At 37.5% G+C, this 24,332-nt stretch overlaps 1 protein-coding gene across 5 annotated transcripts in view; it reads right to left on the reverse strand.

Annotated features, from left to right (window-relative positions):
• Positions 1-24,332, reverse strand: part of PHACTR3 (phosphatase and actin regulator 3) — a 110,070-nt gene that overhangs the window by 59,450 nt on the left and 26,288 nt on the right. Inside the window, exon 1 of one of the 5 annotated variants that reach the window (XM_075768246.1) lies at positions 19,692-19,953. The exons of 3 other annotated variants lie outside the window; for them this stretch is intronic. The gene's annotated coding sequence lies outside the window, so the exon portion shown is untranslated. Of the gene's footprint in view, positions 1-19,691; positions 19,954-24,332 lie in introns of those variants that run through there. One more of the 5 variants, XM_075768244.1, reaches the window with a different exon arrangement.

A 24,332-nucleotide genomic window follows, 5' to 3' on the forward strand; every position in this document is an offset into this window, starting at 1 on the left:
AAATATTTTAAAGATCCATTTAAAACCACTGTCTACTAGTATTTTCCAAAGAAGCAATTACACCAAATACTCAGCAATCTTCTAAAGACAGCAAGGTACCACAAACCCTGTTGTCCTCAGCAAGAAAAGACACACACATATGTCCATCCACACAGAGCAGAGAGTCAGACAGTACAAAGTCCCCATGGGCAATGGCACTTCCCACCTGTTAGGTCTTGTGTTAAGGTTAATATTAACTGCTCCTTACCATGGCACTATCAGATAAGGACTTTAAATCACTGATCTAACAAAACTGCAACATGCTTAACTGTAGAGATCTGAGTATCTTTAAAAATTAATGAGTTCCTCGGAGGTCCATACTCTAAAAACTCAGATTCTGCTTCCAAATAGATGGGCTCTGGGTAGCAATCTTTAAAGTGCTAATAGAGCAATATGCCTTCTAAAATGAAATTATTTACTGGTCAAGGGCCAAGAGAAAAAAATGCTTATCAAATTTACTGTAGTGTTTATCACTGTTTGTCTGAAACAAGATCACAATCTATTCCTAATAGGAATGGCAGGATCTTCAGGGCAGGAATGAGCATGAAAACTACTCAAAATATATAAAGCTGTCTTCTCTGCTGCTCTTGGAATGATTCCGTTCCAGGTTGTTTTCTCCTTGTATTATAGGAGCTAGGAAAAATAAACTACTGAGTTGTAATCCTTGCCCTGTGTAAGAAATAAAGAATAGAGAGACAATGTCCCACATGGCAGCAACAAAAAGACAATTTGGCAGGAGAACTGTAATCTCTGTCCAGTAACTCTCCATGTCACCCAGCAGCCAAGCAGGGAGAACAACTATGAAAGTAACTACTATTCCTTTCGCTAATGTAATGTATTGGCTGTGTGTACATTAGCAAGTAGTGCAGCCCATTAGAAGTGGGTCTCTGAACAGCTGGTGCTGAGGACTCAACATCTTCTGGCATGCATTTGTTAAGTAGAATGAGCTTGTGACTAACTTGACAGAGAATGAGATCTTTCCTTATGAAGTGCAAAGGAAACAAGGTGGTTCTTTAAAACAAAAATGCCAACCAAATTAAACAACCATTCTTCCAAAAATGAACTAAGAATTCCCGTGTTTTCTTTCCAGAGGAAGGATAAAGATCGTTATTTCTCTTACTAAAGGATGAGATTCAAAAGCCCCTAACACACACGCAAATTCCTATGAGTTGTTGGTACTGAAAAATCACTAACTTTCATCAAGACTTTGGCATTTAAATTTCTATTGAAGTAAAAATTCCCTTGTAAGGTGTTTTAACCCATATTACAGCTTATCTGAAATGTCCATATACTACACTTGTCTGTTATATATCCCTCTGTCCAGAATGGCATATATCTTCCTAGAGTCCTTCAGCAAGACATTTTAGCATCAATGAAATTGCTATGCATAAATTAACAAAATAGATAAAATGATAATTTCAAACTTGCTAGAATGATACTATGGTTGTGACAGAAAAAGGAAACTTACTCTAATGCACAGATGGACCAGTTTGTTTTAGCTTGTTCTTTTCTAAGGTTTATGGTGCACTGAATTTAGTGGAGAAAGGGCTTTACGTTTAACCAGAGTTCTACTGGTTTCATTAGTTGGAGTGAGTCTTTATGCAGGTCAGTACAAGAACTGAGTTTTGTATTAATTTTTGACTTCATAAAACATTCTTTCCGCACAAACTAGACAATTGCTCTTAAAAACAAGTCAGAAGATTCATCATAATAATGTCTTGAAATGGTTACATTTGAAAGAAGGGGAGAGAAATGTCTTAAATACCATTTTAATATTCATGTTTTTACAACTTACAACTGTAAATGTCGCATAATAAACCTCAACACTATCTCTGCACATGGTTACTGTCTCTAGAAATATTAGGCAATAGTATGTACAAGCATGATGTTTAATGACTACAGTGCTTACACCATCTACCTTAAACTGAACTACCTTAAACTGAAATAAACAGAGGAAGGAGGTAGCATACAAAGATATTCAAAGTAGGTACAAAGAATGCCATGAGCTAAACTAAAATGTAAATGATAACTGCTGAGAAATGGGGTGGGGTTTTTATATTTAAAAAGTCTATAGCAGCATTGGTGAAGGTTCCCCACATCTGCTTTTAAGTGCCTGGAAGGTTTCCGTAAGTGTCACCATGTGGCTAATGCATCAGGCGTTGTCCTGCTCACCCTAGACCAGCCTGCAGATGAAACAGGAGAAGCTGTAGCAACTCTGAGTTGCACAAGATTTTCCTGCTAATAATTTTTCCCATGGCTTTGTCAAGGCAATTTAGTGGTCAGGGCCAGCATGGTGGATATGGAGCAGGTTAAATCTGCCTCAGTATAACAAACCCCCTCTGTACCGTGTTTCACATACATAGAGAAATTGCTGATCAAAATCCTATTCTGCAAATTCTGTCTGAACAGATAAGATTGTCCCAGTTCTACATTTACAGACTTAATTTATAACGTAATGGTGTAAAAAAAAAAAAAAAAAAAAAAAAAAAAAAAAAAGATTCTTGAGAAGTGTCTAGGGAGCACATGATTACACTTCTATTTCACTGGTCAGTGCTTATGCAGAAGAACAAAAAATTACTAACTACTGTTTTCAAAATTAAAAGCATGTCAGGAGGCTCTGTCTTTGTACAGACAAATTTTGTTAATTTTACTGGCAACAGGTTTTAAATTTACTTTTTTTTTTTTTTAAGACTACCAATCCCAAGCAGTTCTTTGGTCTCCAGCTCTTGATTTTCATTTAGGTCATGTTTTTGAGAAGCAATCATCTAATGAATGTTTTTCTAACATTTGCCTTTCATCAGCAAGAATATTTGGACTTTTTCCTCTTGTTTCCTTCTCTTTTTTAAAAAAAGTTTTAATTTTTTTTATGCAAAAGGGAAAACCAGGTCTGTGACACAACTTTCATTTTAAAACCACCATAGACTATGAACTCAATTTCTATTTCAATGTATGGTTTTTATTAAACAAGTAAATAATAGTCTTGTTCATTTCAACCATATCCTGGGCCTGTTTTTATAAGTCTCACAAAGCCCAAATAGCATGGATGGAAAAACAGCATGGAATATTTTTACTGTCTGACCTAAATTTATGTATTTTTTAGTTCTTCCAAGAGAAAGAGAAGTGTAATAACTACTCCCTCTTCTCAGTTTCTTTTCAGCTTTCATATTTTAACTGTGTTCTCAGCTGCTTGCATGAGTCATGGAGAGCTGGAAACAAGACCCCCCCTCTTCCCCAATATTATAACAACTGCTTCCTCATGAGGAAGCCTGTGTGTGTTTTGGGGTATGCCACTAAAAAGCCACAAAAATCTCCTGAAAGCTTCTTTGTGCCAGAAACCTACATGGACTCTAATAGCGGAAGTGACAATATCTTAGCTGTAAACACTGATTACTTATGAGTATAATGAAACCTAAGATATTTAGATTTCCATATCAATCTGTCCTCAAATTTATGCCATTTTTCTTCAGCATTTGCAGAGATTTCAGACTGCTGTTGACTTTGTGGCTTGTTTTGTGTAATTATAGTATTGAATTTCACTCGTCTAGGCATAACTTGGATTTGATCCTGTGATGTTCCAAGAAACTCTAAAATCCACAGGCTTTTATGAGAACTGGAAGGGCGTTCAGTGCTTGCCAGGCTGATCCATGCTATTCCAAGCTAACATGTTCATCATTGCCTGCTCCTTCCTATACAGAGTAAGGTATATCCAAACTAAATCTCTGTTTGAAACTACCTATAATATTATATTTATAAACAACAGGGGAAGCTCATGGCAGAAAACCATTCTTCATTCTGAAATCCCGTAACTTTGTTTAGAATAAGCCAGATCCCTCATACTTTGGCTCATGTCTAGACTGAGCAGAGCATATCATATCAGGTCAAGGACCTTGAGCAGTAAGAGGAGAAAAAGAAAAAAGAGGTCAACTTACTCAAGCATAAGCCCAATTCATTGACAGGTCAAATGGATTCATAAAACAAATGATACAGTACAAAAAAGTTGTGAAACACATTAACAGAGGCTATTGGTATCAAATCTGCCTGTCAGCTCTATTGCATTTATAGACATGTGTTGTTATGCCTTATACTGCCCTGTTTCAGTTATGTTGGCTTAAGCTTACTTGCCTCTAACATAGAGCTTCAGTCCTAAATTCCTGAACATAAGGTCAGACAGGAGTTTATTGCACTGAAATTACATCTCCCCATCAGAGGCTATTCCCTTTCTCACTGAGCTACCCTTCCTCTTCTCTATACACATTCTGGTTTTACACCCAACTCTGGTTTTTGCTATCATTTCATCATTTGTACAGATCTGACTACTTTTCCTGCAGGCAGCCTTCTCTTCCTGCTCAGTACAGTTTACTGATCCTCTGGACAATAACAGTCTGACTTTAATCAAGACTATGCAGGAAACGCCTTTCTTCTCAGAGAAAGCTTTTAGACATTACAAGTATTCAGGATTCATTTACCACATTGGTAATGAAGCAGACCTAAAAATACCGTATGTTCCTTTGACATTGCCCGTTCGTTACAATAAATGACTGAAATTTCTGTAGTTTCAGAACAAAACATGTTTTATGTTTTTGCTTTTAAGTGAAGCTGTGTATAAAGCTCTTTGCCACTTGGAATATCCTCTTAATGTTTTACATAAGAGGATAACAAACTTTATTTGGAAAATGCAGAGAAGCCTACAGCTTGTTTTCCTCTCATTTTCCTAAATGAATGAGGAGAGATCTTAGAATGTGAGATCACAGAAGGGTAACTGGCCAAAGTTTCTCTGTTATGAGAAAATATAGTGAGGAAATTTGTTGACACTGCCCTTCAGAACATCACCTCTTATTGGCAATTCACTGCACTGGATAAGCAGAAGTCCTTTCAATCATCTTCAAGCCTCCTATGCGATCTGTGTAAGTCTGTTTCAACAACAGAGATAAGATTATCAAAGCACAAGAAAGAACTGACACATAGGACCAGATTGTTTGAAGATGTTTATTTTAAGCCATTTCACATAGTCTCATTCACTATTTTCATTTTTTGAACTCAGAGAAAGAGAGAGAATTTTTTTTCCCAGTAATTAAAACTCTGAAGGCGGATGCTCTTGCCTGCACAATAAAAGAACTTACAATATTTTAAAAAGTATTCTAAAAAAACCCATAAAAAACTCCACTAATTTCTTCCTTTCAAGTGCTGAAATGATCTAATGCTATTAATAGAAGATTCTTTCTCTGTGGAAAATTTATTCTTCTATTTAAAGCTGCTGGGGAAAAGCTTGAACGAACAAAAAATTATGATTCTGATATCTTGCTATCAGTATAGCCTTTGGATGATGAGTTCAGACAGTGGCTCTAAAATAAATACGTTTATTTGGAAGTAAGGCAGAACCATCGACAAGTCATCCTTTCTCTGCACAATTGCATGCAGTGGTTGCATACCTTCTAGAAGCCCACCCAGATTGTCCCTTAGTGCTGAGGGAAGCAAATTTGAGGATACTGGATTGACAGCACTGAAAAACGCAGATTTTTCTTTGTGCACAGAAATCGGCACAGCTAGTGAAGGAGCGCAACTTCCCCATGCTGCTGATCAGTGAAGCCTGACCCTGACCTAAATGGCCCATGATTAGCAGAGCAGGTGTCAGTCTGTCCCCGTGATCTTCCTGCAGAGGTATGAAATTGATACTAGCTGTGATGACATTTTGTGTGGGCACAGGACTAAGAATTCCTGTTGCAATAAATCAGCAAACAGAATACATCCCCAGGAGTTTAAAGAGGACATTTTATACTGAATAGCTCATATCCTGCTTCCAGGCACCTGATCCATCAGGCTTTACTTCTTTGACATGTGCTGATGCTCAGTGATTTTGTTCACATGCTGACCACACGGCCCAGGTGCCATTCTAGCAGTTTACTCCGGAGTTATGAGAGTTACATGTCTTGTGCATTCCTGGTGGGATCACTCGGAGATCATATTTGCAAAAACACATGGGTATGTTGCCCAAAACATGTGATTCACAATAAAACCACCAAAACCAGAACAGAATGCTTAAAGCTGAAAATAAGACACATCTTATGATTTTGTTCTTTCTTTTGTTTAATAAGGAAATGGAAACAAGAGACATTTGTAAAATGTAGTGGAGCATTGTGCTAGAGATCTCTGGGTAACCCAACAAGCCAGGGTGTTTAAATATCACTGCAGAATTTATATAGCGATGAGCTCTAAAATGGAGAGCTAAGCAGCACTGGTAGTTAGCAGGGTGTTGGATGGGATGAGTTATGTATTTCCATGATCTATGCATGGCATTGAATTAGATTCAGCAGCTCAGATTTCCTTAACACCACTTTTCTTCCACAAGGTAGATAAACCCTTAGAAGATACAGACACAAACAAGTAGACGCTGGTTTACAAAGTCTTGGGCTGGTATCCAATATATCTGGTTTTAGGGCATTTAGTATCAGATGGTCCCAATGATACAAAGTGCAGATCCAGTAGAAATTCATTCTGCCATCTCAAATGTGTTAAAGAAACGCTGATCAGTCAACTTTGTTCCTGCAAGCTTTTTGCTGGATCAGGTATCATTTGTCTGCGCCACTTGCACTTTATGTCGTATCAAGCATTGTCTGTCTTCCCACAGTTGGCATCAATCTGGCATAAAAGCACAGAGCTGGCATAAACTCTCATCACAGCTCTGGCTGATTTGACAGAAGTATGATTGTTTGTCCATGCCTGATCTGGATGAAACCTGTACTGCTGTTAAAAACAATCATGCACAGATCTGATGTTAACATCAGCCTCACATAGATGGCAGAGCCTGTCGGTGCCAGAAGGTGATATGAAACTAATGGAATGCCTCTGCCTGCCACCCCAGCACAGGGGGCTGGGTGGCAAGAAGCAAAAGGAGATATCACATGGTGGCTCTAGCCTTGGTACTTCTGCTCAGTGACCTCAACTTTCAACAGCAGCTACGTCCTATACGGGAACAGCAAGGAGAGTGCTTTCACAGGGCATGAGCCAATGCTGCGCAGCTGCATCCAGCAAGGCAGCAGGGTGATACAGACCAGCTCCGTTTTCAGAGCAAAATAGACCACCCTTTTCCACATGTTTGCTTTTCTTTGGTTTTGGCTTTGGTCTTTTTGCTTAGGTACTACAAATGCATGCATGCTCCACCCTCCCCAAATTCGATACAATTTTATAGTGTGCCCGTGTCTACATAGTATATCTAGACAATATACATGGATGCATGCAGTATTATGCATTATCTTACATAATTACATATTAAAAAATATAAAATAAAAAATCAAGGAGTCTGCTGGTAAGATGGATTTGGTTATAGCTAATTCTCATGTAGCTGAGAGTGAGAGAGGGTTTGGGAGCTTGATCTTCAGGGGGCATAGTCAGCATCACAGATCTTGTAAGTCCAAGTAAGCTACCTAGCAGTACCCAGTCCAACTAGATCAGCCGTGCTGTTTCTAACCCGTTCTCAGTAATGCACCTAATTCATTCTAGTAGCACGTATAATGACTTTCAAATAAAACAAGGCACAAGGTAGAAGTTAAATTTGGGTATCTATTACAGTGCTGTCTTGAACGTTCATATTTATAACGCTTGAGTGCCTAAATGCACAGTGAAAGGATTGTGAATAGACTTGAAATGCAGTTCCCATTAAAGCATTCTTTAGCTCTCCTCACCTCTCCTGGTATCTTTTTCCTTGTTTTTTCTCCTCTGATTTTTGTGTTTCCTCTTTTTTTTTTTCCTTTTTTTTTTTTTTTCTTTTTTTCCCCCGGACTTGGCGGAAGGGCAAGGGGAGAAAGGTAGTGCTACTTAGTATTTAGTCAACATTAAAAGTGAAAAGCTTTGACAGTTAAGCATCTCCCAAGCCAAAACTGGCAAAACCAGCTGAAACACCCCCGAATGTTCGTGTTTCAAATTGCAAACTTTTCTTATTTGTTGAAAATGTTCCAGGGTGGCTGCAGGGTACACTGAGACTGCCTAAAGGCAGGTTTAGCTTACATTTTGACCATTTAAGAAGGAAAACAACTCTTTTCCTCCAGGATGCACTTTGGCACTCAGCAAATAAATTTTTCCATGGCAACTGCAAAAACACTTGAGACGTACAAACTCTTCAGTGAAGTGGTCCTCAGCATCTCGCTCTACAAACTAACCTGGATACTCAATGGTTGTTAAAAAACCCACATGAAATAGCTTAGTATCATATATTACTATCATGTTTTTCAATTGTTATGTTGATATAACAGCCGAATCTTATATAATACTTTTTTTGTATATGCCCAAGTGCTTTACAAAGGAGGAAAGCTAAAACACAATGTGTAGGGTGACCTGTCTCAGGTTGAACCAGTGCTGGAAAGAGAATCTTCACCTCTGAATATTGGACCAGCACTCTGCCTTTTAGCTTCTTTAGCTAAATCCTGCAGCCCAGCAAATTCTGACTGCAATCACAGGCCAAGGAAGTTCCACAGAGTTGCATGATGTATCTTATCTTGCTATGATCACGAAAGAATTCAGCTGTGAGGTCAGTACTATCTGGACTGAGTGCAAGCTGAAGGTGTACAAATGGATAGTGTACCTGGTTTTTTTCATCAGACCTGAATGGTGTGTGGAATGACTGCACTGACAGTCACAGAAAAATATTTTCAATGACTGTAGTGTGCAGCTGTACATAAAGGATGTGCATACTTAGACCTAATTGGATATATAGTTGCCACAGCTGTATGCATGAATCATGTAGTGGCTGTATTCTTGGCCAGTTCTGACTACGTACATGTAACCACTCAGTTACACAAGCAAAACCAAGGATTGCCAATGTACGCCTTTTTGCAGACTCATTTAATCATCTCTTGCTGACATTGTGGCCTTAGATTCAGTGCAAACAGAAGGACAACTTCACAGTTCTCACAATCTGCAGATTGAAACCTTGCTATACAAGCATAATTTCTTCCCATGATTTTTCTCAAAATAGATTAATTTTGTAGAAAATGAGAGCAGAGGCTAATGAGGGTTGAAGCACAGATGGGATGGCACCGGTAGCTATTTCATACAAACACAGCAAAGTAATAGTTTCTAGCATGACATTTAATAAAATCAAGACCTACTAGGGGAGTTTATTTTGAAGTCAAATATGATGCTGCCTGGCTGTCTTCAGTGGAAATACATGACACATGGTCTATCTCATCTTGCCTTCTTCAATTTAATCACACTTTTAATGAGGAGAAACATAAAAAGTAAACAGTTCCTTTCACCTCTACAATAATACTAATTTTCTTTCTACACTGTTTACTTTGAATAACTAGAGTTCAATTTTAGACACCTGTTCAGTATTTCATTCAAAGAACTTCACAAGCATCTTCCAAACGCTATTTTGAAGCTTCAGCAATGTTCATTTTTGTACTGATAAGCAATGCAAATTTCCTGGGATTTTATCCCCTCTCAAACAGGGTGCTCTCAGGTCAAGGGGAAGAGTTGTTTCTTGGTTTGCTTATGAATCCAGCTCCATTCCCAATTGAGAGAAAAGCGAGAGCTGTGTATACCAGAATACAGTTGCACTGTGGGTAATTTATATCTTAGCCTCTCATTTACAGATAGTCCCTAAAATCTAAATGTTATTTGGAGGTGCGTTGCCTTCTATTATGAATTCTGAATACTGAATAATGAACTACTATGAAAAAAAGTAGCCCAGTGGGAAAGCATCAAACTATGTTTTGGTAGCTATAGAATGACAGGTATATGTTTGCATCTTGATATGTGTGCAAGTAACAGTAACTGGCATTCATAACAGCATTTAGTAAGTCACCATGCTATTGTATGCTTGGAAGAAAATAATATGGTGTGTGCTTTGGCATAAATTACTTTCTGAATTAGCACAGAAGTGCATATCCACAGTAAGCATCTGTACTAAGGAAGGCCAAACCCAGTTTCTTCACCTCAAACTATTTAAAATCATGAGTCAGAGATAAGAATCACAAGATTGATTGATTGACTTTGGATTTTATTTTGTCTTCAAGGACTCTCTAGCCTAATGGCTGCCTCCTCATTTCTTGTCTGCAGCCAGGAAGATTAAAAAAATGTTCAGCTTTTTACATGAAAACTGGAGATTCTTTGCAACTTCCCGATTCCAGAGCTGTATAATCCCAAATTCCAAATGTGATACTCACTATAAAATTACACTAGTTGACAGCTCTGCAGATCCAAAGGCTTTTTACCGATGCCATCAGTTCATTGGGGACAGCAAAAGCTACAGCTGGAGAAAATATTCCGGGTAACATTTTTCAGTGACACCTTTGAGTTGAAAAGTATCCTTACCCTCCACCACCAAAACAACTCTGATTAATATGTTTATTATGAAACTATTTGTTTCAACTTCCTTCGATTTATCAAAGTATGAAATGCTTAACATTTCCTTCAAATGGAAATTTTTAAATACTTTTTCAGAACTGCCAGCGTAGTAAAAGATTAGTTATTCACACAGCTCCAAGGATCTCTGGATTTGCAGATAGTTGCAGTTGCGCTCTCATTTTATTCATTATAATTGGGTTTCATTGTGCTAATCTCTCTAGAGTATAGCATTTATCACCTTGTAGATGATTGTTAAATGCTGTATTGAAAGGGAATTATCACCTATCTTCCATCTTCCTGAGAGGAATCAGAAAAACTGGGGAAAGTTGTCGTTATCTGGAGTAATGGGAGAGTTGAGAGGATCCTGCTGGTTTTCTCTACTTTGTGCAGCTGTTTATAGCTGACTTCCAGTGGCAGTGCAGGTGCAACACGACAGTGGTACTCTACAAAGGGCACTGTGCCTTTGCCAAACAAATAGGCCCAGTCCTATTTCTCTGGCACTAAAAATGAGGGAGAAGACTTTTGGCTTGCTGACATAGGGAGAGAAAGAGTCCCTTGCCTGTATTACTACTGCTAGGTGTCTGAATTGTAATATTGCCTTGAAAATTGCATTCCCGTGCCCACACCCTCTTGTGGTTTTTTTCAGGGGGAAAGGGAGAAATTTCAGGGATCTCCTTGGCTGTCTGTTTTTTGAACCATTAGTGGGCATGTGGACCAAATTTGCAAGGCTTATTCTCCAGAAGTGAAAAACAGAAATTTGCCTTCTTAAAAGCTTCAGATACTTGAATGTATTTGTTCATCTTCCAAAGTGCTGCCTAGGAGGTATGGTGCTTGGTGATCATGCCTGGATAAACTTGCGATAGACTGAGATCTACTTTTAGAGAATAATACAGTGCTGCCAAAATAACATCAAGGTCTGGTAGTTCAGTTTTCTGTGAGTGACAGAGCTTATTTCTTCTTGAAGAACATGAATAGATTTTGCAAATAGACAATAGAAATTAATTAATTTTCTGGCCCGCCTGGTTATTCAGAAGAGCTTGGTAAAGTGAGTCATAAAAGCTCAATAACCCATGGTTTAATTTAAGTTACATGACTTCTAAGAAAATCTCAAGATTTTCTGGGGAGGAAGGTGAACCTTCTGTAGAAAGAATTAAAGAACAGGGAAGGACTGAGTAAGTAAATCTGAAGGAATTTGATGCACAAAATCTGGAGAAAGCCGGCGCAAGCAGCCTCAAGGGAAGATGGGATGGCAGTGACCCATGCTTCGTATTTGAATCCTGTCCTTTGTTTTAGTTTTAAAGTAATACTTGGCGGCAAAGTTATAAATAAATAGATTAACCAGAAGCAGAAGGTTGAGACGAGACTGGCTGCATTAAATATTCCAAGTAACTGTTAGATTAGTCACATGTGGCATTTTCCTCTTCAACCACTGCACAATGGGTGAAGCTGAGCATTTGTTGTACAACTAACAAGTCATGGGATATTGAAACAATCAGTACTTTCATCAAGTCAAGTTTCTACCATTTCATTACATTTCTTTTGAAATTTACTCTGATTTTATATTGCAGGCTTATATATTCCCTGAAATACATTCCTCTGTGTATGTGGAGCATGAAAAATTAATTCCATTAACAGGTGTTCTTTAACTAGGTCTCCAGAGTTCTGTGAGCCTGAATTATGCTGCATTTTCCAGTGTCTTTTTAATTTTGCATGTTCTAGATAAAAAACAGTTTCCTTTAAAAATCATTGCCCTCTTCCATGTAATGGTGACAAGAGGGGAAGAGGATATTGAAAAGTTCCTCATCAGCATAAATAAATTAAAATCCCTACTTCATAGAAGTCAAGAGGAATGAAGCTGCTATTAAATGTTTTAAGAGGAAGCTAGAGGCAGAGATGACCAAAATGAAGCTCTCCAGTCTAAATATATTAGGAACTCTCTCCATACTTATATTTTTAAATGTCAGATAATCTATTAAAACTGAAACATCTTTGAAGGTAGAGTGGCTGGAGAAGGGATTGTGATACAATGTATTTCAATAATGGCAGATCACATTTGCAGTTCTTCTGTATTTGCAGGTTAAAATTCAGCTTTCTGTTAATAAGGCCACTCTCGTATTTCTATCACAACTGTCTCTACTTGGGCTCCTCCTCTCTTTGTCATCTCTTTCTATACTTGCCTGATGATGCCTTGTTTTGCAGGGATTTCAAAGGTTTGCAAAATTTCACAGCAGTAATCCTGTGTCATCCAGCAAGGGAGATCTATGTACACTATTTATAAACTCATACAGTTCTACTTGCTGCATAATAGCAAATTCATGTTTAATTAGATATTTTTGTTTTTTCATTATCCAGCTTGCATGCATGATTGTCATAACTGTGCCCATGGGGTAGATTCACAGCTGTATATATAAGCTGGACCAAGGCATCTGCTGGCACAGCTTCTCTATAAATCTGGAGCTGGATATATAAGAGCAAGTACATTACAGACAGCCTTGCTAGGTATAATAAAACATCACGTGCACCTACATTGCAGAATGGAGAGCAAGAATGCCTCTGCTCTGGCTTGATTAGGAGCTGAGTGACACTGAGTAGGAGAACGCAAGTGGTAGTCCAGGGCAAAAGCAAAGAGATGCTTCCAGGAACTGCTGTGGCACAAGGTGCATGGATCCCCTTTCTCAGAGCTTACTGGTTTTGTATTGCATAGGAGACAGAAAGGATGTGGCAAAACTGCCCTTGACCTTTCAGTGACTTCTCATCCTAGAAAATGCCAGCAGTATAGCTCCCCTGACCCCCATGGCTTAGTGCTGACTGGTGGGGAAATAGCTAATTAGGATGGGGAAAGGCTGTGGTGAAGTCTTCACAAGCAATGTGCCTCCCCAAGCAGCCCGGCTACCCAATGGGTGGTGGTGCAAGCCTGAGGGATCTTGCGGGAGCACAAATCTGTAACACAGGCAGCTGAAATCCCAAGTGTGCGGCTGGGACCTGTGTAGACTGTACTGCCCTGCCCACTTGTCCTGCTGGGTAATGTCAGGTTGTTCTCAGCGGATGTGCAGAACCTCCCCTTGGGCTTTTGGTCTGCTAACATTTATGGTTCATGATTTTGTTAGGGAATTACATTTTTTCTTTGTTGGATGCTATTATGCTATCAGGTTTGTGGTGTTGCTTTGGCTTTTGATAAGCAAAAGCTCACTGACAAAGTCAAACATCTTTCCAGCACATTCTGGGCTGGAAGCTGCTCTGTTTATGACGGTCCCCAATGACAGCTTGCAGCACCCTTGCCCAGGCTGGTTCGCCTGCCGACCAGGTGAAATGATTCTAACAACTCCTCATTCACACTTCCCTTACTTGTCACTTCAATGATTCATTATTTATTTGTAATGACATGTGGCAACACAGTTGCTAAATGCTTAGCAAAAATAATTATGGTGTTGCTATGACTGAGAGTGGTTCATAGCAGAACTAGCTTTAGTGGAATTTTCGGAAAAAATGTTGCTAAGGGGCAGCTCACTTGTTTTTCAGTAAATCTTTATCAGGGAAGATTAATTCTTCTTCTAACACACCCAGTGTGGCCACCTAAGGATTTTACCCTAAGTTTTATAGTATTTGTGCTTCACTGTGGGCTTTTTTTCAGACAATTAACCATAAATTGGACACCACTTACATTTCTTGCCTAGCTTTTCATACAGACGATCTGTGTGCATGGGCCAAGATATGCCAAAACTGGGAGTACTGTTGATTTTTTTTTTTTTTAGTGCAGTCCTGTCATTTACTTGTCTAGTGGCCTTGAGCAACCTGTTTCCCCCCTCTGGGCTTCATTTATCCTCTTTGAGGAAAAGGGATACAAGTAATTTAATTTACTCTGAAAGGTATGACTATCATTTGCAATGTCCATTGGATTCTTAAGATGATGGATGGATGTCTGTTTAATAGAGAGGACATTCCTGGCAGTTACTTTGGCAGGAGGATGCCTTCCCTGTGTCAGGAACTATTCAGCACCATTTTAGGCAAAAAGAAATCTGATGGCTTTAGAGTCATGCAGTGCTAGTGAAGGGAAAATGAGAAAGATGTACAGAGTTTCTAAGGTGATCCTGTTCTCTTCATTTGGGCAACCTTTAATTTTTGAATGCCAACCTTTTCCCTACAGTACCTCCTTAACCTTCCCATTGCCATTCATGGTATTTTAGGACAGCTTCATCCTTAGTTATGGGCATATATTTCACTCTGGTTGCAAACATAGTATGTATTTATCGACTTAAAGGCATCTTGCTTTTTGGACTCTCAGGGTTTCTTTTTTTACATAATCACCTCATTCTTATGTAGTCCCTTTGCTAGAAATTAAGTACCTGTATGCTGGATGCACCCCCCACAATTGTATTTTGGCTGTTACCCACTTAAACCCTTTTGCACTGAGTCCTGAGCACCACTCAAGATGCAATTCAGAATGGTATCTTTTCTTGTGGGTTCTAAGATTAGCTGTTTGATGAAGCAGTCATTTACTATGTCCAAAATTATTTATCCCAGAAGAGGCAGTGATCCAGGCTATATGAGGGGAGTTGAAATCTTCTACTATTGATACTTGTCTGTAATTTACAGCTTTTCCTTAAAATTTTGGCTCCTGAGGTCTTGCAAGTTTTTTTCATTGAAAAATGGAGTTTCCAGAGTCATGCTTAAATCTATTTTATTTACTCGACATATGCTGTCACTGAGATGGTTATGCAAATATTAACAACCTCTGTAAACAAGAACAAGCCACACAGGGAAATGCCTCCATAGCCCGGTCCCTGAAGAGCCATTTGAAACAAATGGCTGTGTGCATAATACAGTTTTTTCTAATTAGCATCTCTGCCAATAAGCCACTTGGGTATAGTTGATCTGCTTTTATCTTAAGATTAAATTTACATTTGCTGCTAGGTAGCTCTGACATCTTCATTCTTGTTTTAGATCTCTGTCATAATATATGATTGTTGCGTGACAACTGCTCGCAGCAAACCAGCCCCTATTTGTATACGGTTCAGACTTATCTACAGTGATGGGCTCTATGACCGTGCCAAAAAAGGAGTTTGGTTTTTTTTCAAATTTTCTCTTAGAATTCAAAAATTATTGTTGTAAAAGTTACAGGGGCAGGTTTGGGTTTTTTTGGAGCCATATACAACTCCAAGATATAAACTGTAAAAACAACCAAGAAAATAATTGGTAAATAAGAGACTCTTTCTGAAGAGATTGCAATTTAAATATTCCAAAAAAGGGGTTAATCAAACTTTACAAGACAGACCAAGGCATGGATTTTAATGATTTTTCCAAAGTTTTGAAGAACTGGATATAGAACAGATCCTTTCCTTAGTCCAGTATTCTAACCACAAAACCTTTTCCTGCCACAGACAACTAAGAACTTTCAATAATATTTTTTCACAGGCAAATTCACAATCAGTGTTATAAATTGTTACAACTTTAATGGAATGTGTTAATCTATTATTGATTATATCAACAGAGGATCTGCCACAGGACTCTCCAGTAAAAAATACATAGGTTAAAAAAAAAAATCAAATGAAAGTGCTTTCATACACATTAGAAATAGATAGTAACGTGATTTTTTGTGCCATGAAAAATTCCATAATTTCCAAAATTTTTATGTTAAAATAGAACCTTCCCCCCCCCCAGTTCTTGGAAACAATGAGAACATTTTCCCAGGTCACAGTAAGAACTGTTGTCTAAATCAGATCAGTCAGTCATTTAATTCAGTTAAACCATTTTTAGTATTAGGTCCCTTACCAGCTGCTTTAGTGAACAGTGAGTCGTTATTCTGAAGTGCAAAAAAGAATGGAAAATGTCATACCATTGCAAAGTTACCTCTCATAGACATCACTTTTGGAGATTAGAAATAGAAAAAGCAAACCGCAATAATACGGTAAAGTGACTGCTACAAATCAAACAGCAATCTAATTCAGTTCACCACACGGGCCTTTGGGATTTTCATATTTTATATGCTCAATCAGATTTCAGATGATGGCCATTCATTAAGAAAAACATTTCTATTTCCCCAGGTTAGTAGATTTCTTCCTCCAAACAGCTTTGTACTCCACTCTCTCTTGACCACAAGAGCCTGTTAAGTGTTTAGGTCAAAGCCACAGAACGGGAAAAAATTAACACAAAATTGGAAATATTTTACCCACTCTCAGTTAAGATTTGTTCACCTCTAACACCACAAAGAGAGTAAGGAAAAGTGTTCCAGTCACACAAATCTGAGGCTGTTTTGGGCAGTTGTCACTGTGACAGGACCTGGCTGAAGTAAATACCGGGATGCTACTCATATGAGGTCTACTATAAATCAGCTCCTTTTCAACCCCCCAAAAACTACATAAATCACACTTTGTTCACTCAGGGTTGCTTTATAATTGCAAAATAGTGATGGATTTCCAGCAGAAACAAGGGTTTGGTGGTGGACAAAATATTTCCACACATTTGAGATCCATAAATTAAGTATAATTTATGAACTCATAATATCAATAATAATATAACATTCATAGCATGCTCTTGTGTATTACATTTAATGCTTACAATATAGACACTATAGATTATTACAGGTATGATGACTGGTGCTACTAGGAATTGCAAGCAATAGATTTAATCTATTGACCTAACAGTGTAAGTCCCATGGCAAACCCCATATTGTTCATTTAAACGGAGATGCATATATTTTATCTAAGTTTACTTTAAAAAGATGTTACCCTCAAGAGCCACTGAAAGTCTCCTTAACCTTTTAATGTGTATAATTTAACTTTTTTTTTAAAGAGTGCTCTTAACCTGGGTCATTTCAGTGTTGCACTTCACAACATTGACTCAGAAACCATTCAGTGGGCAAAAATGGAGGACTGAGCAGCTGAGTGCAGGATGATGAACTACATGTAGGAATGGAAACAAATAGCTAAAGGCAAAACAACTACTAAATTGGCTTTGCCTTCAAAGTACATGTCCTAAAACTCTGTCCCAGGCTTAGATTTAAGAGAAGAAAAATTGTGCCTGGGAATGGCAAAGTGTAGGATTAGAAATACGAAAGAGGGAATGATCTGGACCCAAAATTTCAATAGAGACAAAACTGAGCTGGAGAGGTTTAAAGGTAAAGAAAAAAGTTAAACTGAAAGCACAGTGTTGTCCAGAGCCATAAATGGAACCCAAGATTATGGACCACTGTTTCTCTACTGGAAAATACCTGTTGGGTGCTGGTAAAGGTTTCTTCTTCATTCCTATCTGCTGGGTCAGTTCAGTTACCCTGTTATTGTCTGCAGTAGATCTCTGGCTGAAATAGTGCTGATGAAACAGTGATGTTGATCTGTGTGGCAGAAGGTCTGGGGCTGTTTTAATTCATATTCTGAAGTCTTTACTAGAACTCGTACATGCATGCTGCTGGCTACATAATCTTAATGTGATATTCTATAGTCATTCACTGAGAAATTGTATGATGGCTTTGCAGCAAAAGTTGTGAATGGTCAGGGAACTGTGGGAAAAGGTGGATGGAGAAGGCCTTGGAGAACTGGGTTCTCTCTCCTGCCCCTGCCAGACTGCTCATGGGGGAAAGGAATAAGTCATTTAAACAGGGTGCTCATCTTGAAACTATGGTTGACATGCAAATCTTCAGGTAGATATGAATCTATAACAGAATTTAGTAGACATTATTCTCTAAGCATATAAAATGCTGCCTTATGTAATGGTCCTGGAAAATCATAGTATACACGTCTCAAGTGAGGCAGTCAAAATTTTAAATCTCTCTCTGATGCTTTGCACATTCCCCAACTATGTAAAGTGGACACACCAGCCCCACTGCTTAGGGCTTTTGTGGAGTAGGTACTGTAGTGATAGGCACTACAAAATGCTTCTGAATATATTAATACTTCTGCCTTCGTAGATTACTGGAGAAAAATGTGTGTAATCCTGCACTTAAAGGCTGCATCATAATGCATACGCACAAGGAACCAAATGAAGGTTGCATAGGCAACCATAATTCTGGCATTTCATAAGTTTTTAGTGCTTGCCTTTAAAAATCTTAATAATGTGCTCTTAATATAGTGGCTTTCCGGTATATAACATGTAATTATCTGAAACTACATATGTGATGTTTTCTCAGTATCTGGAGAACATTTTGTTTTGTGCTTTAAAAGGATCCTGAAGAATAATCGCTATTTAACTAAAACATCTTTGGCTTTCTTTTTGCTTTGCTTTTGTGTGGAAGCCACAGAACAGCTTTTCACATACCAGATGAATAATGTGTAGGAAGAGTGAGAGAGGAAGGGAATTGATGACTTTTTTTTTTTTTAGGTATGTGAATTTAATTTCTCCAGGCACTTTATTTTAATCATAATGAACATCCAAATTTATTTTTTAAAAAAGGATCTCCTTCTGAATGCTTCAATATGTTGGTTTATACATTATTGATAAAGTTCATATTTTACAAAATAATACATTTCTTTTCAACTGCTTTTTTCAATTGTAGGCTGAAAATTAATATACATCAATGTCTTAAGTACTAGATAGCATAAAAACATTCTGCATCTTCAAACTGTCCAGCAAAATGCAATCATAGGCATGCCGGACAACTGTTGGATTACCTGAGCAGATTTAAAAGTTTCATAGAAATAAATTTTCTTACATTGTTGGATTTTATAGAGAAACTCTTTATCTCATCAGTGCCAGGAGGAAAGAGACCAGCTATCCAATACACATCTAAACTAAAAAGCATTGTGGCACTTGCAGTGGGAAAAATTCCCTGCTCCTTTCCCCCCCCCCCCCCCCCCCCAGCTTCTCTGCAACATAACTGTAGACATAAATCTCTCTCCCCATTGAAAAAGCGTATATATCAATATTGAAATGAAGCACATGTAATAGACAGTTATGCACTTAATCTGCCAGCACCATCACTGATCCTAGTTTTGGAGGAATACATTCATGGTTATGAAATATATGCTTTTTGGAGCACAAAATATGGAAGAACAATCCTACTTTTTCAGCTAAAAGATAGCCAATGGAATTTTCTTTCTGTATTCCTAATGATCACAGATGTAACACATTCTTGCACATTGTATCACAAGCAAAATGTCATAGGAGTCCTAATTCCTGAATGTTAAAAGCTAGCTGCATACCCTCAATATAGAATCTCAGAAATATTAAAATGAAAGCCCAAAGCTTTAGGGTACATAATGTCCACTCACCTCAGTTAAAACTCCAAGTAAATATGACAGATCAGTTTAACAAATTAAGGCACCAGTAGCAAGAAGTATTTATCCATTTTTCTATTCATTTCTTCTGTTCCTTGCACTTACCTCTGAGTGCTGCTGTTGCTTGGAGCACACAGAATGCAGCAGCTCAATCTGAGGAAGAAAACGGTTATTTCCTTTCACCCTCTGTTACTGTTCTCCCTTGAAACTCTTTCACTTTTTTCTTTTCAAGTTGCACAGGAATACAAGGATGGACCCTTTGGGCTCTATCCAGGTCTGTTTGTATTATGTAAAACAGATGAATGCATTTCCTATTTTAACCATGAAAATCATGTCTTCACTGACAGGCGTGTGCATCATTAATAGTATACTGTATGCAACTGTGAAAACCCACGTAATGCTGAGAATTGGGCTCAGTTTTCTAAATGAAGAACCAGATGAAAATCTGCAAATCAACTTCTCTTTGTTGTGAAAGTTTCTCTTTTCCTCTCCTGTAGAAGAAGCTGGAAGTCACTGTTTAATCAATACAGATTTTCATTGGAAATGCTGGAGGAGACCTCTAGACTTGGTTTAACACCAGAAACAAACATATTGGAGATGTTTTCATCGTTAAAGTGCCTCTAACCCCACTGTAACTTTTGGTCAGCTACCACATCAAACCTGTGATTCCTTTCTCCCAAGGCAATTTTGTCTTACAGCACTGTCAGCAAACTGCTTCAGCACTGTTTGAAAAGATTCCATCTTAAATTACAGTAGTGAAAGCCTGTTCTGGGCTTTTCCCTGACTATTTTTTCTGGAATATTTAAATTTCATATTATTCCCCACCCAGCCATAACCATACTTCCCAGAATGCAGGAAAACAGTCTTTCCTTCCTGCAATCCTAAATGCCTTCATTAGGGAGACTTAACATTGAAGTGTTTTGGAAAGGCAGATGCTCTAGATTTAAAAGAAACAAGAGAGGAGTCAGTGAACAGCTGCATTGCTCTCAGCTTCAAGTGAGCCATATCTCAGAATGGTTTGGTACATTATTTTGTCACTGGAAACATATTATTACCATCTAAATTTAAAAACACTGGCTTTCTTGCATGAAGGCAAAAGCAGGCTTAAAACCACAATGACTGTTCTGTTCAAGTATTCCATGCCGATGATGCAGAAAATAAGATCAAAGTGAAAAACAATTCTTGTTTGAGAAGGTCTTTGCTTGCAAGGTGACTGTACAGAACTGGCCAAAACCATAGGTACAGGAATTCTTGTACACTCTCAAATATAACCACTATTCACAGTTCTTTGTTGAAGTCTCATTCTGCAGCTGCTTCAGCTCTTTGCTGACCGCTCAGCAATATCTTGCCCCTACTATTGAGCAGTATTATTTTACATAAATAAACCAAGCACTGTCTGCTTCTGTAGATATTAGGTCATGTAATTCTTCAAATAGTGTTCTGGCAAACAATTCCACTTTGGAGCACTGAGCATACCTCTTGCTCTTAAAATGGCTAGTGAACTTCCAAAATCCAGGAAGAAAATCTAAACAAATTTTTAAAAAATCTTATGAATTTAAACTAAATCAGTCTTTTTTGCCCTGTGAAATACATATTAACAGTTTTTCTCAGTTTATTGTGTCTTTTTATGCATCTTCTACAACCACCAACATTTATTTTCCAGAATAGTTTGGCCAGTGACTGAATGATTCATTGTAAATCGCTCATTCTGAAAAAAGTGCACTAATCATATGGATAATATAAGATTGATTTATTTTGATTCAATGAACATATGTCAGACAGAGGCATAGACTCTCATAAACAAGACTTCAATGGACAGCCTGTTACTTCTTCCCTGAGGGATACTTTAAGGAACAAGTTGAATGAAGTACTGTTTCAATGGCTATTAACATCACTGGGAGTCTTTTAATTAATGTCAATGGCATAACTTCAGTAAAAAAATTTGTATACATATATATATATAAAAATATATATACATGTGTTCTAGTTAAGGACTTCCTTACTTTTTCTGACTATAATTTTTGCATTTCAGAAGTATCTGATTCTCTCTAGAGGGGCAGCCAGCCTAGAAATTTGGGAACTTTGCTTTTTGATAAATCTGGGTTTCTTGATTGTTTTTATGTAATTACATCTGTAATGTGACAAGAAATTAAATATCTTAGAGAATTAAATGCAATGACACATTTTAGTATTTAGTGGAAGTTTGCTAGTGAGCATTATCCTGACCCATCAGTCAGTACCTGGCCATTAATCTAATTGTTATTCAGTGAGCTCTTCCTATTACAATCTCTCAGGCATATGCTACAAAGTCTAATGATCTTTCTGTGTTGTATCATAAGAGAAAGAAGGATGTTGAGTCACCTTGTGGCTGGCAAGACTAGCCTTTTCGAATGATTTCTGAATGGAAGAATGCTAAAGTTGGGCAGGCAAATAAGGTCCACAATACTGGACAGCTGGCTAAAGTAGAGAAAAATGTAAGATAAAGTCAAACAAGGAAAAGTGTACTTCCTTGCTTGTATTGAAGTCCTTAGTTAATTTAAAACCAAAAAAAAACCCCCAACCCCCCCCCCCCCCCAAAAAAAAAAAAACCCAAAAAACAAAAACCACAATGACTATCTCACTATTCTGTGTACAGAATTCATCTCTTCTACTTACTGATGTTCTGGAAAAAGCTATGACAAACAAAGGCCTACATTTCAAATGTAAATAAAAAATATTAAGTACATCTCTATGAAAAATTAAAGACTCTGACCCAGCAAAGTTCCCAAACATGTGCTTAAATTTAAGTACGTAGTCTTAACAAGGTTAATAGGATTCATCTGTCAGTGAGATGCCTTATGCGCAAACATGCTTCTTTGAGTTTTAAAACCATGTTTGCTAAGCTTCTAAATACTTGAAATTTAGGCACACAAGTTTGAAAATCTGGCAAAAGCTTCTTAAATGTTTTGCTGAAAAATAAACCAGAACTTTTCTGGTTTAGAAGTTAATATGAATCATTAATCTTTAGGCCAACAGAACTGGTTGTTAACCAATAGAGGAGTTGTGTCATGGCCACACAGGCAATGTTGGACTGCCGCAACCAAGTCAAGTTGACACTTTCGATACAGGACTGAGCTAACAAATGAATGAACATACTGAGAAAGTTGATGTTTTGTACTCTTGCTGATGGGCAAAATTCCCCAAAAGCTTGGAATGGCTTAACTTCAGATTCAGATTTTCCATTGCCATAAATAAAAGAGAATTTTTCCTCCTTAACAAGACACAGACTTTAATCCTGCCTTTTTGCGAGAGACTCAGAACTCTCATTTTTATGCTTCCATATATGAAGCACCTCTGGCAACTTACACTGAGCTAATAAATAAATCTCTACAGTAAATGCATGGCTTTTTAAAATATCTCTTTAAGAATCTGAACTCCCTTCATACACTGTGGTGTACTAATTTTTTGTTAGGCTTTTCTTAGCAAACATACTTCAAGTGTGTGAATTTTGCAAAACATCCTAAATGTCTCATGTAAAATTGTGTGCATGTGGTAATAGTATTGGATATAGTATTCTACATTTTAGTTGTCAGTGTATTTCTGTGTTAGAAGACATTCATTTATTTATGAGATCGTAGATCTTCTTTGAATTACAGCTAAAATATAAGATATTCTTTGCTGGTACCAAATGGTGGCCCTTTTCATGAAAGCTGGGCAAGATTCCATCTTTCAATATTTTATTGTGTAGTTTGTTTAAAAGTCTTTCAATAAAAAGAGATTAAATTGTCAAAGTTACCAGGTAATGACTTGAGCAATTGATGTAGTACATACTTGGCATACAAAACCCTATATGGATACTGAAAAGCTTTTTTCCCCATTGAGGAAGAGGTGGATGGGGGCAAATTGGCAAGGTTACCTCTTGAAAATCCAAGGTGTTTTGCTTCCACATCCTGTTTTTCAAGAAAAAATGATCATGTGAAAATTTGTCTCTGTATCAGAATGCTGAGTGCTGATTTTAGAACTTCTCAAATAGAATCAGTAGACTCTTTGAAACTCACACTGAAGAAAAATTTGCATTTGAGGAATCCCTCTTAAACAGGTTTTAAATTAGGTGACATTAGGTCTACACCTTATTCAGTATATCTTAAATACTGATAAATCGTGTTTGTACTCAATTTTGAGACTGTCTTCTATCAGATTTAATGAATAGAATGAAAAGAAGCGTATTCATAAAAATTGGAAACAACTACTCATAAAACCAGAAACTTTGAGATAGATTTAGAAAGACTGTAGAATGAAGCATTTGCTCTCCTGTTGTCATGAACCTGAAGAAATTCCTCTTACTTTAAAGCCTTTTTTGATTTGAATACACTTAACATGCTTGGAGTACTTTGTTACTACTTCAATAATTAACATTTGTAACCTTTTCTGATTTGGAATTAATGTTATAGTTAGTAGAAAAAGAGAGACCAGATATTCCAATATATTCCTGGAAGTATCCTTAAAAAGTCCAAAAAAGTATTTTCAAAAACTAGAAAATACATATACCACTATCCCTGTGTCTCTTGATCAGCCTTAATTAGGATATTTTTGGTTTTTCAATGTGGCAATAAGTTCCTTTTGTTTTCTCAATGCGGCCTTTTTAATTTTTTTTATTTTTATCATCTGTCATAAAAATTAGTTGTATGTGTAAGCCATTTAATGGTTCACTGAAAGGTTGTTATGCAACTGAATTGTATAAAATCCTGTCCAAGCCCAGAAATTACT

Source organism: Balearica regulorum, chromosome 16, assembly GCF_011004875.1.
Source record: "Balearica regulorum gibbericeps isolate bBalReg1 chromosome 16, bBalReg1.pri, whole genome shotgun sequence".
NCBI lineage: Eukaryota > Metazoa > Chordata > Aves > Gruiformes > Gruidae > Balearica > Balearica regulorum.